Genomic DNA, 13,022 nt, shown 5'->3' with positions numbered 1-13,022 from the left:
AATGCTGTATCCGAACATTACTGGTCTTTCCTACTCATCCGCAATAACTTACATTTTCCCTAAGTTAGAGACAGCTGCCATTCATCACACGAACGAGAAATTTTGTCTAAGTCATCTTGTATCCTCCTACAGTCACTTAACTTCGACACTTTCCTGTACTCCTCAGCATCATCAGCAAATAACCGCAGATTGCTGTCCACTCTGTCCACTAGAACATTTATCATCATTTCCATTGGGCCTTTATCCCATTTCTACGCGGCGTCTGCCTTAGTACTATGGATTTTGCAGTGTTAGTGTCAGAGGGTGGCCAGAGGCTCTTCCTGTCGCCACCCTAAAGTCCCCAGGTTGGAATTAGTATACCCCAGCTGTCTGCATCTAGTGTAAGCCATGAAATAGTGCGAACGTTTCCAAATGTCTGCGAGTTGAGTAACTGAGGCGGAACGTGGGGACCAGCTCAGTATTTACGTAGTGCGATGTGGAAAGCCGCCTGAAAACCACATTCATGCTGGCTAGCATACCGTCCCTCGCCATTAATCGGATTCGCTCTGGGGCCGGCGCGCCTACCCGAGTCCAGGAAGCAGCGTATTAGCGCTCTCGGCTACCCTGGCGGGTCCACCAGATCGTTTATGTATACAGAAAGTAACAATGGTTTTATCACAGTTCCCTGGGGCACTCCTGACGATACTCTAGTCTCTGATGAACACTTGGCGCCGAGAACGACATAATGGGTTTTACTTGTTAAGTAGTCTTCGAGCCACCTGAATGCATGGGAATCTATTCCATACGCTCGTACCTTCGTCAACGGTCAGCGGAGGGTCACCGTGTCAATCGATTTTCGGAAATCTGGAATTGTGGAAGCTGCTGGTTCACTTCATCCATAGGCGGCAGTAAATCATGTGACAAACGCACACGACGAATTTCGAACTAGTGATACTTTCTAAAACCATGCTGATTACGGACATTAGCTTCTCTGCCTCAAGGAACTTTATTGCGAGGCAACCTCCGCCACGCACCGTATGGTGGGTTGCGGAGCATGTATGTAGATGTAGATGTAGATTGCAATCGAAGTGAAAATATGTACAAGAATTCAGCAGCAAACCGATGTTAAGGTTATTGATTTGCAGTTCTGCGGGTTCGTTCTAAAAAAAATGGTTCAAATGGCTCTGAGCACTATGGGACTTAACTTCTTTGGTCATGAGTCCCCTAGAACTTAGAACTAATTAAACCTAACTAACCTAAGGACCTCACACACATCCATGCCCGAGGCAGGATTCGAACCTGCGACCGTAGCGGTCCCGAGAATTCAGCCAGGTAACACTTTCAGAGACCGCCGATATTTCGGCGGGAGAACACCCCGCCATTTTCAAGGCAGACTGGCGGGGTGTTCTCCCACCGAAATGTCGGCGGTCGCTGAAAGTGTTACCTGGCTGAATTCCCGGAAGTTATTTGAACATTTCGGAGGTTTTACAAGAATATTTTATGCGCATTTCCGGTTCCAGGAACTATTTTCGGTGGCTCATTGCTGAGTTAGCTTTGGTTTTTAAACACTTACCCGTAGTGACAAAGCTTCTAATAAGCATTCGTCGAAATATACGACGCAAAATTCAACAGCCTTAAAAAAGAAGTATTACTGTGATGCGGTTGCTGTCCCTCTGGGAACAGTTCGGCTTATCGCCATTGGGCCACCCCTTCATTGCATTCGGTGAACCCACACAGTAGGTGCTTATCAGCCAACACTTAGTCCGAAACCAATCCATGCTGCTGTGTATCACGAACAATTAACACTGCCGGAAAAAAAAAAAAATCCGGATAAAAACGAACTGTGCTGAATGTAAGCTGGAGTGCGAAGTTTGAGGCAGGCATTACTGTTGTCAATAACAAGCACCGTGATTGAATGGCACAAGATTGTTTTGAAAGACGGAAGCCCTAACGCGGGCGTATTTCATAGGCACACATTTGCGCGCCACACGTTAGTCACTTGTCAACACAAGGACGATCCGGCGCTAGCTGACTGTCTTGCAAAAGAAATCTGTGGGTATTTCTCAGAGATATCCACGGAAGTTTTGACCAGTGCCTGCTAATCAGAGCAGTACAGCGAAAGTTGCAGTTGTTACTCCTCGTATTGTTCCAGCACAAAGTGCTGTGATTCCAGGCAGCACATCGAACATACGTGATGTAGACGCGTCTTGTCTTGTGCATTCGAGAGGGGCGCATTCGACTGAGTTTTCAGCACTATGGAGAGATTGTTGCATGCCCTAAGCCTGCTGGTTGTATTCATGATGTTGAGATTCATGTGTGCTTTGGGATTATAGAACTGTGTCGTTTTCGCGTTGCTTTCTGCGCTGCAACTTGACGTTGTAACGTTATTTATTTGCTGTCGGCTTTGATCTCAACACAATACGTGATGGTTGGTTTCTGTTTCCGAATTAACAATCCGCAAATTCAAGTGAGTTATAAACAGTTTTCTCACTTGCAACATCACATCAAATAAGTTTCTTAAGGTCATCAGTCCCTAAGCTTACACACTACTTAACCTAAATTATCATAAGGACACACGGACACACACACACACACACACACACACACACACACACACACACACACACACACACACATGCCCGAGGGAGGACTCCAACCTCTGCCGGGACCAGCCGCACAGCCCATGAGTGCAGCGCCTGAGACCGCTCGGCTAATCCCGCGCTGCTCCGACACTTTCATATGTTCACATAAGGTAGCCACATGTGTATTGATTTTTCAAGCGTTGTTTACCATAGTCTGGTTTTCTTGAGTTCACTGTCTTTCACCACTCCCTTTGTCAAGAATTTCACCACGGGTCTCTACCACCATATATGAATACCTAAGATTTGCTTCATAAAACATGCTCCATTTAACTATGTTACAGTCTGAACAGGGGCTACGATATACGCACATCAATAAACGTTTGCTATCATCACTTTATTTGGAAATTCTTGGTAAAGGAAATACACTGCCTGTCAGGTATGTGTTTACAGGTTGGTTATAATTAAACTTGAGCCAGTGTTAACGGAGAACTGTTAAATGTATGTGTTCCCAACTTCATAGGTTGGATGTTGAAACTGTGCTCTGCGGGACTTGCGTTTTTACTAAAATTGGTGTCATGACTTGGCATTAGACGCCGCTACTGGTACGACGACGTAACCGAGCGAGGTGGTGCAGTGGTTAGAACAATGGACTCGCATTCCGGAGGACAACGGTTCAATCACACGTCCGGCCATCCACATTTAAATCTTCCGTGATTTCCTAAATCGCTCCAGGCAAATGTCAAAATGGTTTCTTTTCGAAATGGTTCCATTGGAATGGCACGGGTTGACACGATCCGAGCTTGTGCTCCATTTCTAATGACGATGTCGATGGGACGTTAAACACGATGTTCCTTCCGCCCTTCCTTACGGCGACGTAGGGTTCAAACACAAACACGCACTGTACATTACAGTTGTAGACAGTTAACATGGGCCCGGAAAAGGTGAGCAGAGCTTTACTCGTAAAGATGTTTTATCAAAACAGCAGCAATAGCGCTGTTGATCTTCGCGAGTATCGACACATTAAAGCAGCTGTGGGCAAAACGGCCCGCGAATGGTTTCAGTCAGGCCCGCGGAAGAAACTGTGGGTGAACATAAACTGAACGTTTTCTCAGAAACATGTTTAGATGAATAATATGTTGGCGTAGTGTCTCGGGCAAGGAGTTTCATTCATCTCGATGCGTTACCCCATAAACAGTCACGGACGCTTTAGTTTTGACTTAGTTTCTGGCTTAATTATGTATCCGAAACAGGGCCGCGGGTCAGCAAAGGTTGTCCGCGCCTGCCTTAAAGCAATACGGAGAGGTCCTCTTACAGTGCCAGTGTTGAAGAACGTGATTCGGAAGTTGAAACCGCTCGGCCACACCGGCCGGCGATCGTAGATAGATGGAACTTAGTAGAAAGATTTGGGAATTGCTCCTGACAGAGTCCGACAGCCTGTTCCGTCTCAAACTCTTGAAGTTCTGCTACCTTGGCTGAGAATGCTGCACGTATTGTGCGATCTTGAAGCAGTGGACGATCTGCGTCAGGACAGCTGAATATTCCACGGTCCATCTGAAATATTTTGGGCAGCAGCAGAGCAATCCCTAGAGCGGCTTCGGGCTGTCGTGGATGCAGATGGTCATCACACTGAGCAAAGTTTGTAATGTGAAACGTAAACAAGGTACATAATTGATAAACGTCACCGCCTCATGTGGAAATTAAAATGTTTCCGACAATGATTTATTCTCATTTCTCTTCCGCATGTCCTTACAAATCTTTTTACTAAGTTCCATCTTTCTACGATCGCCGGCCGGTGTGGCCAAGCGGTTCTAGGCGCTTCAGCCTGGAACCGCGCGACCGCTACGGTCGCAGGTTCGAATCCTGCCTCGGGTATGGACGTGTGTGATGCCCTTAGGTTAGTTAGGTTTAAGTAGTTCTAAGTCATAGGGGACTGATGACCTCAGATGTTAAGTCCCATAGTGCTCAGAGCCATTTGAACCATTTCTACGATCATTCCGTTTTCTTTGGGGTCTCTGAAATAGCAAAAATGTAACAACATTGAAGCGCCAAAGAAACTGGTAAAGGAATGCGTATTCGAGTACAGAGATATGTAAATAGGCAGAATACGGCGCAGCGGTCGGCAACGCCTACATAAAACAAGTGTCTGACGCAGGAAGATCGGTTACTGTTGCTACAATTGCAGGTTATCAAGATTTACGCGAGTTTGAACGTGGTGTTGTAGTCGGCCAACGAGCGATGAGACAGCATCTCCGAGGAAGCGATGAAATGGGGATTTTCCCGTACGACCATTTCACGAGTATACCGTGATTATCAGGAATCCGGAGAAACATCAAGTCTCCGACATGGCTACGGCCGAGAAAAGATCCTGCAAGAACGGGACCAACGATGACTGAAGAGAATCGTTCAACGTGACGTAAGTGCAACCCTTCCGCAAACTGCTGCAGATTTCAATTCTGTGCCATCAACAAGGGTGAGTGTGCACCCCATTCAACGAATCATCGATATGGGCTTTCAGAGCCTAAGGCCCACTCGTGTACCCTTGATGACTGCACGACACAAAGCTTCAAGCCTCCCTGGGACCGTCAATACTGCCATTGGCCTGCTGATGACTGGAAATATGTTGCCTGGTCGGACGAGTCTAGTTTCAATTTGTAGCGAGTGGATGGGCGTGTACGGGTACGGAGACAACCTCGTGAATCAACGGACCCTGCATGTCAGCAGGGGACTGTTCAAGATGGTGGAAGCCCTGTAATGGTGTGGGGCGTGTGCAGTTGGAGTGATGTGGGACCGCTGATACGTCTAGATACGACTCTGACGTGTGATACGTCTGATCAGCTGCATCCATTAACGTCGATTGTGCATTGCGACTGCCTTGGGCAACTGCTGCAGGACAATGCGACACCCAACACGTCCAGAATTACAACAGAGTGGCTCCAAGAACAGTCTTCTCAGTTTTGATTTCCGCTGGCCACCAAGCTCTTCAGACATGAAGATTATTGAGCATATATGGGGTGCCTTGCAACATGCCGTTGCAAAGAGATCTCCAACCCGTCGTATTATTATGGATTTATGGACAGCCCTGCAGGATTAATGGTGTCAGTTCCCTCCAGCACTACTTCAGACATTATTCGGGTCCACATCATTCGTGATGAGGCACTTCTCCGTTCTCGCGGGGGCCCTACACGATATTAGACAGGTTTTGCAGTTTCTTTGCTCTTCGGTGTATAAACACTGTATATTCACTTGCAATGTTTCCGTATGAGCAAATAAAAAGAAGATATTTGTGTAACGACAAAGTCGTCTGTTCCTATAGGGGTTCTGACAGATCTCCAGAGCAAGGTCAGTACGTGGTAGGACCTTCTGTTGCTCAGTTCCAGGTTTGAACCCTTAACTGCGTACCGTCGATGAGATCATAAAGCCAGTCAAGGTCCAAATTCCCCTACTCTACCATGGCAATTTTGCGTAAATCGCGCAACGAATGTGTGGTCGTTGTCGACGTCCAGAGTTCGCTTCAATCGGTCTGACACATGCTCATTGAGTTCACGCCCGGAGAACAGGCAGACCTCTCCATCTTGGAGATCCTGAAATTCTGAAGGATTATGTGAAAGAGAGAAGCACGATGAGAGCGCGAGTTATCATCCATTAAGATGAAATTATCACCAAAGTAGTGGCAGTACGATCCCACTGTTGGTTGCCGAATCTCGTTCCTGTCCTGCAGGGCAATGAGTGTGCCCCCGTCTAGTATAAGAGGGGCACAGTGGCTCTCATGTAGCGCCATCGCTAAACATCACTCCACCACCACCTTGTTGCGCATGTGGGCCACACTGTTGGAGGCTCTCGATATTACTAGGTTTCCCCCAAACATGTTGTCTGCGATTATCAGGGTACGAACACATCCGGATTTCGTCCGTAAACAACACACGGCACCAATCCTGGGGTGTTCATTCTGTGTGTTTTCTTGCTCATCTGTAACTGAGTCCATATACTACATGGTTCTTGCCACGGTCGTCGGGAATGGAGACTAATCGAGCAACAGTTTCCTAACAGTTATAAGCGTCACTTTCCGTCCTGTAGCTCTTCCAACACTAAATTCAGTTCTGAAGCAGACAACTTTTTTTTTTACTCAAAAGTCAAAGATGCCGATCATTGTGTGCACTTTAATAGGGTCGGCAAGCTGACACTACCTGTCAAATTGAACCGCTTCAATCCCTGCACCGCATCACTTTGACTCTGGTGCACATGTCGAAGAACTTTCCTGGTTCATAACTTCTGCGCGAAACGTCGCGACCGTCTTTAGTCAGATTATGCTGTGGGGCCTCGCTACGGTTCGCGCGGCTCCCTCCCTCACAGGTTCTAGACCTCCCTCGGGCCTGGGTATGTGTGTTGTCCTTAGCGTAAGTTAAAGTTAGATTAAGTAGTGTGTAAGCCTAGGGACCGATGACCTCAGCAGTTCGGTCCCATAGGAACTCACCACCTATGGTGCTTTATTTTCAATTGGAAATCTGCAGTCCATTCTAGTGCAGCGTTCTACCCTACATAGCGCTCGTTGTAACTGTAAGATTACAAACAACGGCAGGGGTGGCCATCCAATCGGTACGGGACAGACAACAGCAGTACATTTGCACGACATATCGGGTTGATGCAATACTTTTGTTGATGCGTGTATTAATAAACAGCACTTGCCGTTTTATTTCGTAAGACCTTCACAGCACTTCGAGTAAAGCAACGTAAATGCAGTACTAGGAGCCATGCGGCGGCAGAGACATAATAGAAACATTTCTTCCACCACACTAGCTCCTAGTACTTCAAGTTATTAGGCTGTGTAAGCCACAAATTACAAACTCCTTTGTCCTATAGAAACTGAGCCTATATGGCGTAATGTGTTACAGTCTGAGTCACTATACCGCTGTCTTTGTAATCAGTTTTCTAATTCAAATTTCGACATTCTTACTTCCGAGTAACAACACTTTACTTCATTGCTCATTGTAAAAGCTTTGCCATCCTCGGAACTTCATATTAGTACTCCGATTTCGTTATTAATGGGCCATGTTCAGTGTCTGGCGTGCATTTCAGGGCTGACACCAGGTTTATAATTAATATAAAATCTGAAGCTCAGTCGCAAAAGGAGTGACAGGCTTTCAGATCGCAAAGGAGACACTGCATAGCGTCCACGTTTGAGCGTTTTGCAGATATTTTGAGTGCAATACAGATCCACCGCTGACGACGGGTTCTCGCCGGGAAATTCTCAAGAAGTATCACTGGACCACCATCGAAATTTTATCGGTGCAGTTAGAGTTCACCCTTGATGTCAGAAAAACGTAAATTTGTTGGCACAGAGACGTATAACGCTAACGAATTTCACATTGTTACGATGCACAAGCGCCGTAGCACCAGGAAACACCGTAAAAGTAATCTATTTAAAACAGTTCACAAGGCCGAATACCGAAGATAGCGACGTATTTACCAAACAAACAGAAAGTTATAATAAAATGGCAAAATGTCAACTCTTCAAGAGACTGTAATCTAAACGCATAATTAGTCTTACTTTGCACTTTACATTTACTAACATTTTTTTCTAATCATCTGTGTACTACGAATGTAATGTGGTCCTGGCTGCTTGGTATGTAAACTGGATGCCATTAAAACAAAGACAGCTTACCTGCCCCGCCACTGTTTCCAAAACTCACTGTTAGAAACTATCGTGCGTTACGTACGTAAAGTAGTGTAATTCATGAATGAAATAAATAAGTTAGTGATGGTAACATTTTTTGCAGGAAGAGAAATGTGAGAAGATATGATGCACGAAGTAGCTGAAGTGTTCCGCCAGTTATGCTTGTTAGGTTTAATACCGGAGGATGCTGGCGCGATACGCAAAACAGGGTCGAACAAACCCTCGCTACTAGATGCACAGCAAAACCGCTTCTATTTGGACCTCTCGGCACTGGAAGATAATGCGGTACAGAGTTTCATCTTTACCGTCTGGAAATGGCAAGGGGGAGTACATGGAACAGCAGAACTGCGACACACGCTAACTCCAGTACCAATCCCCTAACTTTGTAGAACACGGCTTAGCGACATGCACGTCGCCACCCCTCCCGAATACTCCTTTTCAAGTTTCTTTAGCATGTCTAGTACAAAGTCTTATCCACTCTACCAGTTTGTTAGGATGTTGTAACGCCAAGAATTTGCACCATTAATGAACTATTGCTGTCTTATTATTGCATACAGATTGAATCAGCTAAGACCTGCTCCGCAAATATTTCGGACATGGGAGGCACTATTGGTCAGCAGTTTCCACACGACTGGACTGTAGGCAAGGGAACGTATTTGCAGAGAATACGTAGATTTTCAGATGTTGACGAAAGTGCAGTTTTTTACAACAGTTACAAAACTTTAAATGGTACAATGCTTGCTGAGAGTGAAATCCTAAAAGTAGCGTAAATGAGAATATCAATGGTGTTTGCTGCAGGAAGTTAGTGCAAGTAGTTAATGAGTCTTCGTACTGTGATCATTATAAGTACCGACAGCTGTTTGTTCCATCCTTCTGCCTAGATGCTAGGCGAAATTGTTATATTTATTTACATTGTGCTGTGTGTGAACTGCGATTGCATTGCGACGGTCCTGTCACTTATTGGGCGATAGTGGACGTAGTAAGACGTGCGTGGATGATGACATTTTCCCGTTGCGAAAAAGCGTACATGCTTGTGGTATATGGTGAATGTAGGAAGTAAGCCGTTCGTCGGTGCAGCGTGCACGCCGAAAGATATCCCAATCATCAGCCTCTTCAAACAATTACAGGTCATATGAAACAGCATACTGCTGCTGCCTGCGCTGCAATTTGCGCTGAATGCTAGAACGTGTGCAAAAGTCGTTGCATGGCAGACTGCAAGCTTGTATCGACGTTGGTGGTGGTCATTTTGAGCAAAGGCTTTGAGTGTTGATTGGTTCTTTACGTGTCAAACCTCACCGAGGTACTGCATTCACCTTTCTTTCATTTGCCCTAGGCAATGCCCCGTTTAACAACGCGACAATTCGAGAGACTTATTGACATCTGTGAAGAGCTGCACATAAGAACCGATGTTAACTTCACATTCGTTTGTGCTACGACATGGAACAAACAACTGTCGATGTTTACAATTTTGAAACACGGTAGCTCGTAAGCTACTTGCACTAAACTCCTCCAACAAACTTAATGGACGTTCGATTTAGTCTATTTCGACTATGGTACTGTCAATAGGTACTGTTGCACTGAAATATATGTACCTAATTTAAATAAATACACATTTGGAACTCTTAACACTGTGAGGCTGCATAGGCGGGCCCCTACCTAAGATATGAATCGGTGAAATCTGCGTTTCAATGACGCCTTCAACTATCGAAATATTTGCAGCCCAAGTTGTAGGTGATTCGCAGTATACCATATATTCATTCATGTATGAGGGTCGATAGGTAGAAACGTGTTATTAGGGGAGGAAAAGCAGGAAGGAATCCCCTCCGTGCACAGAAGGGCGAGTAGTGATCGCACCAAGAGAGGAAAATCGAGCAGTTAGTCGCTAGCCTTTAGACTGTCAGCACCTTGGCGTGAAAGCGAGGCTAAACTAGCTGCAATGTGACACGACATAAGCGTCGGAGCACGCATATGCAGCGAGGAATGTTTGTACAGTGTTCTATGGTGTTTTAATATGGAAGAAAGAATCAAATTAGAGCACTTTCTTTGCTGAACCAAGCTTGCTCAATACAAGTCAACGGCATCACCGCGGCAGCTCAACGCTTCGTAACCTCCAGGCAATGAACCGTTTCTTTAGATTTGTAAAAATGCATAATCAGTACCTCGATTGCGATTGCTGTGATCTAACTTATTTGTGCAATGTAATATTCGTGTGTTCGAGTACCGTTATTAGCCTCAGTCACGTGACATGTGCTAGTATTACATTTGTAATATGAAAAGTTATCTGAGTGTCAGTAATTTTGAATAATAACTCACGTGCTGAAAGTTTAGTAAGTAATACAAGTAATAAAGTAAAATTTATTAAGTATTGCATCTGTTAAATTCCACAATCTGAACCAAAAATTTACTTGTTGAAAAAATAATTATAGTCACATTCTATTCCCGTTTGAAGCGAGTCTTAAATAAGTAATAGATACAAAGGTTGAACTTTATGGGATGAAGTTTTGGTTCAAGAGTATTCCAAACAAGTGTTGCCATGTGATTGTACTGATAAGGCCCAAATAGATCTCTTAAGAGAGGTCAGAGACATTATTTCAAAAGTAGACAGTTCAGTTGGCTAACAGTTGAGGGAGAGGTTTTGCTAGTCTCTCATTCTAGAGAAATACACAGAGTGTTCCAGGGGGAATGGTCCATATTCAGTTACATAACAGGAACGATAATTCGAAGCAAAAAAAGTCTAGCAGGAAAAGGCTCTAAAATGTATACCTTAAGACCAATGAGCATTTATTCTTTGCTACTATAAAACAAATTTCTTCTACTGCAGCCTCTTTGCTTTCCATATCTTGGGAGGAGGTAGTATGGACGATACAAGAGAAGAATTCCCCTAAACATGGTCTCAAATCCCTACCTTAAGAGCTTGTTCATTTTCACTACAGTGAAACATCTTTTGTACTGAGCAAGTATCCATAGGAAATAAGTTAGGCATTTTAGAGTCCATGTTTACTGGACATTTATTTCTTGGTTTGGTCCATTCAATCACCTCTGAAAATGTGTAAGGCAAAGACCTTGCAGAAGATTTGTTTCATGGTAGCAAGATGAAATCTAATATGTACTATTACTGCTGGGATAACCTGCATAGAAGTGTCGATCGCAACATACAGCTAATTTGTCCTCAACTGAGACCATAACTGAGATAAATGGTAGTACGTTCCATGTTACCTATTGAAGGTCTGACTTTTAAAATCAGTAACACTTATTTCAAAATGACATGTCGGATTTGGACTGGTGACCGTGATGACAAAAAAATTGCAAAGGCTAAACAGCCCGTGTTGAAATTCTAATTTAGACCATCTACTGTATAAAATAAAATGTTCCGGAAACGAAACCAATAGTCCAACTGCTTAAAAAACCATTACTTAAACGATAACGTTCATAAATATTGTGAAAGGGTGAAACTAGCTTGGCATTGCGTGGGCGTTTTAATGTTAGCAGCAAGTCTTAGAATTCCTTCGACGTCTACACCTAGGCTTGCATGGAAAATGTGCTCCAGAGTCGGTAACTTGCTCCAACCAAGGGCTTCCCAAACTTAGAATCGTGGTACTTTGATGCAACACCTCGTTTATGTTGAAGTTCAACAAAGTTTTAAAAAATCACAAAAACTTCTATTATTAACTGGTTACTTCAATTTTAAATAATAACAGATAACACAAAAACCATAACATTTTTAAAAAAGAATCAGTATTGCCAAAGTGTTAAAAAAAGTCATGTTATTAATAGTTATTCGCAGAACACTTACTTCCCGCGAAACACAGTTTGCGAAAAGCTGCTCTAAGCATTGAAGTCGTCAATGAACAAGACGCAGTGAAGTTCACTGAGTAGACTCCGAGATTCTGCTGGAGGAGTTGGGGTTAACTGTCAACGGTAAAGAGAACAGTACCCCCCTGTGTTGAGCGCTGCTACTGTCGGCACCTGTGTGCCTCACAAGCGCGGAGTACGGTACCTGGGCGCCGAAGAAGTGCCGCGGTGCCGGCGCTGTCTCGGGCTGCACTGTGGAACGGCTGCCTGCTGTCGGGTCTCGGGTAGCCAACCCTCGCGCACCGGCAACAAGTCCGCGACTGGCCAGCAAGCGCAGCGCCGCGCCGGCTGGGACCGCGGCCGCACACGCTTCGTAGCGGCGCGCCGCATCCGCTATCGACCTATCGCCGACTCTTTCGATTCCTCGAACGTCGCATACCAGCGTCCGGGGCCCGGCGGCGCCGCACGTGAATGCTGCGAGTCCTCATTGCGTTGCCGTCTACATACAGCACCAGGCTCCGATCTAGGAGAGGGATTGGGAGGGGGGGGGGGGGGGGGCGCTATGATATCTGCCCCGGGCAGCAATTTCAGGGGGCGCCAAATTCATACTCTTGAAGAAAAAAAAATACTTGTTTCACAAAGAGCCTAGCATCCAGCACACGTTAGTATATCGATTGTTCGTATGATTTTTAAACGCACCCCTGTTGGTTTTTCAACGTTTTTAAACACAGTCTAAGTTGATTTCTGATCGAATCATAAGTTGATTTTTGAATGCGTGCATAGCGTACGTGATGTGTCTGCCAAGGGAATCCCCGTCGCATCTAGAAATGAAAAACTTTCCCGCAGACGGGGCTGTACGAACTGAGTCAAATAAACGCGAATTGTTGAATGCTAATCGCTGTTTGTTTGTGTGGTTGACTGAGTGTGCCAGTTATAAGAGTTGTTATAATTATTAGCGAAATCCATCGATTCAGACTACCAGAGTGCAAATAAACGCC

At 45.0% G+C, this 13,022-nt stretch overlaps 1 protein-coding gene across 1 annotated transcript in view; it reads right to left on the bottom strand.

Moving 5' to 3' along the window:
• LOC124711739 (CB1 cannabinoid receptor-interacting protein 1-like) overlaps positions 1-12,328 on the bottom strand; it is a 1,345,746-nt gene extending 1,333,418 nt beyond the window's left edge. The window contains exon 1 of the mRNA XM_047241950.1: positions 12,230-12,328. The gene's annotated coding sequence lies outside the window, so the exon portion shown is untranslated. The remainder of the gene's footprint in view (positions 1-12,229) is intronic.
• Positions 12,329-13,022: the final 694 nt, after the last annotated feature.

Source organism: Schistocerca piceifrons, chromosome 8 (assembly GCF_021461385.2).
Source record: "Schistocerca piceifrons isolate TAMUIC-IGC-003096 chromosome 8, iqSchPice1.1, whole genome shotgun sequence".
Lineage (NCBI taxonomy): Eukaryota > Metazoa > Arthropoda > Insecta > Orthoptera > Acrididae > Schistocerca > Schistocerca piceifrons.
The sequence above is the reverse complement of the archived record's forward strand: the minus strand, read 5'-3'. Positions and strand labels throughout refer to the sequence as shown.